Raw genomic sequence first — 3,699 nt, forward strand, 5'->3', positions numbered from 1 at the left:
GGACTGTAGATGAATTCAGTGGATGGCGTTTTGATTAATTGGGCTTTCGTTTGTTTGAGTCAAAAATCCCACATAGCTACAACTTTCTGTGGACGAGTGCCCTGTTGCAACTCTACGTTGGTTGAGATTTCAGCGATGTGTCACATAGATGATAAGTGTCATTACATAGTACCAAGGCAGCCACTCAGGGTGTCAAATCATCCTCTACTTTTAATACTAATACAGACACAGAGCAAACTGACCAGAGAGACAGAGCGAGAGAATGTCCGCCCCCATCCCCAAGAACAGGGAAAAAGAAGTTCTTTAGATACGTGCGTGTCTAGTTATAGCCTAGACAGTCAGGTTCCTTAACCTTTCCAGTGCATAGCACTGATACACACAAAGCTGTCTTTCCTTGGAAGGATCAGTATTATCCTCTTAGTTAGGTGGGAGACGCTAAATGGTATCAAAGAAAGTTCCAGTGTCTAGACCGGAATTGGAACTCTGAACCTCTAGGTTTACAGTCAGATGTGTTGCCTCTAAACCACCGAGCCATGAATACAGTGAGAATTCTAGACTGACATGCAGAGATACATACTGTTACAATAAATTATTTTCTGATTTTATTGAGGAAAGATACATGATAAAACAATACTGAAGTATGATCACACAGTACTAGATATAATAATGATCATGACATATCTTAATCATATTGAAATATATAAATGCAGGGCTAATGCATGTATTTTCGTGAAATAACATCTGAAGAATGTCGAGGGACTTGTTGGTGCCCGAGCCCGTTAGGACAAGTGTACCAACGACTACCGAAGGATTCTGAAGCTGTTATTACACGAAAAGAAAACTGCGCTAACGCTATTCTAGCATAAAACGCGTAAAAACCAAGTAAATGAATATATTGTCCCTCAACGCCATTCAATATCCATGAAATGCGCAGGAATATCTACGTTGTTGTTATTACGTTGATGTCATTTTGTTTTGAATAATCCGTTTTGGGGCCGTAATATGTATAAGCTTTGCCACGGAACGCGCATATATAAAAAGGTGTTTTAACAGCACGTGAGCGCGAGAATCTGTCTGTTAACACGTTTTCTCTCCTGTTTAAACACCCCCAAATGTGTCACGAGTAGCAGTTTTATGCTAGAATTACCCTTATTCACATCAATTACGGCTATATACTGCAAGAAAAAATGCATATCATAAAGACACAGATAAAAATAGTATACAGTCACAATAATCTATTGTTAAACAGATAGAGACATATTGACCACATTTTTTATCATTTTTGTCCATTGGGGAAAAGTCATACTATTTTACTGTACAGACGTTATAACAACGGTATGAGATCTGCTTTCATTATTGTATTTATTTATATCCATCTTTTTATTTTCTGTCCTGCTTAAAAATTTGTACAGTGACTGATTCAAAACGTGCAGTATAATGCCTTTGTTTTTTATTGACAGCATCAATTTAATTTTAATTTAGTATTTATAAATATGATACTGATCAGTTTTGGTTCGCAAAATAATATGACACTTGGGTCCGTAAGCAATTTGTGGACAGGTCGGGGAGACAAATAAAGCGATATTACGATCCGAAACTTTTACCGACTGTTAAACTAACCGCCGGTAAAATTTTGATTCAAAATACTAGTCTTGGTGGAAAGCATTGGTATATTTCGATTTTATTGTAAATGTCACGGTATATGACTTGAATATTGAAACGGGGAGAAAGTGTGTAGGCAGCCGGGTAGCTCAGTCGGTAGAGCATCGGAACGGTATTCTGAGGCCTCGGGTTCGAGTACCGGTCTGGCTGCACATTTTTCTCAGCCTGTGACATAAAGATATTTCAGTGTTTATAATTCTTAACTCATACATTTATTTTTCTAAGTCGAAAAGAAACCTAAAATTTAATCAACCGTTTTCTTAATCGCCTGTTAAAGTTTCGAACAACTTGGCCCTTTTCTGCTTCAAACAGTATGGCATATTCGATAGAACTGCCCACTCGGTACATTAAAGTTGTACATCAAAGAACTTCACATTTTCATGAGATACATAACTTACCATGAGATCAGTAAAAGTTTGTTCAGTATGAAGGGTACTTCGGACAATACACGTATGGCACAATTCAAACATTATAACACATATTCACTCAGAACAAAAACTGGTATTGATTAAATCTTTATAAAGATCCTTTGGAAGCATAGGTTGCAACCAAGCAAAATAATAACAGAGTCGGTTTGATTGAGTCCGTTCATGAGAGACAATGAAATGTGCAACATCCCTCACGCCCCCTAACACCGGCTTAAGCGGAATTCTATTACAAATGGACCAGAAAATATAACAACACGAGTCTAAATACCGGGGGGAGGGGTGCGGGATTTTTACAGCCGCCACATATTTCTTTAAGCTATCAAAGATAAAAGGTAAGGGTAGATTTCCCGGAAGCACAGAGCACATCAAACGCAGTCATAGAGCCATGCATCGCAAAGTATGCCCACAACAAAAATATGCTGTAACGGAAAAATATTGAAGACGGGTTGCTTCAAAAATCCAACAAGTACATTTTATTATTATATGCAAGGGGCGGGAAGGGGAAAGGGGTAGATAAAAGTACGAACGTTGGGGGAAAGTGGAGCGATGATGAAAACACACTATGTGCTATATGCTGTAAAACTATACATGATAGATAGTCAGGTACCATCATTGATCTTTACTTATTTGGTTAGCATTTAAATACTTAAAAAGAAATTTTAGTTTGAAAAAAAGCTGAAAGTACAGTTTTGTATATTAAACGGACTTCTATCCGACGATGGACAGAGTGGGACCATGACCAACGGACGATTGTACGAAAATGTATCTTCGTTCGCTGCGGCATCGTATGAATTTAGGAACGGAAACGCATTTAATGCAAACTACTTGGCTATATATCAATATTATAAATAAATAAATATAATTTCTCGTTATATATCCTTGAAGCATTCATGATTATAAATGATAATGCAAGATTTGAATACATATTGATAAAGTCTAACAGATGTTTAAACAAAAAAAAACAACAGACCGGCTTGTGTGTCGTCTGCTGAGAAACTCATACATGTAGCACTAGAAAACATTAGCATACCTACATTATTGAAATATACGTGTTCATAGTACCCAATGTAAATTGTGATAAATGAAAAGCAAGCAATAAATTACATTATTATACCTCAGGTTCATTGAAAAGTAAGCTCTTATGTAATTAATGTTTTATAATTTTACTATTTCTATTAAATAAATACTATTTTTAAATCTGCCCGTCTATTTGTATAACTTAACAAATACTGAAAAAGCTTTGAATGTTTTCTTGCTATCGGAGATACCGAACTTTTTGCACGATATGCAGACTATTTTGCTCAGTACTGAGGTACGTGTTTTAATAGACTGAAACAAGTTGAATTGTTATAAAATTGTTTCTCGATTTAATTTATGAAAGGAGCGCATTTAGATTTTTTGTATAATAAAACAAATTCCTTATAGCATTTCGCGAGACAATAATATTGTCAAGATAAGGAGAAACACTGTTAGCCACGGCTCCGGCTCCATTAACAGTACTCTACTGATGTTGACAGTATCTATGACCACATGACTCCTTATATAAGTAACCTGTCCATAGTTTGTGTTACTGACCGGTATCTAGTTCAACACTTAATTTGCTGTCAAT

The sequence above is a fragment of the Mercenaria mercenaria genome, chromosome 18 (assembly GCF_021730395.1).
Source record: "Mercenaria mercenaria strain notata chromosome 18, MADL_Memer_1, whole genome shotgun sequence".
NCBI classification, from domain to species: domain Eukaryota; kingdom Metazoa; phylum Mollusca; class Bivalvia; order Venerida; family Veneridae; genus Mercenaria; species Mercenaria mercenaria.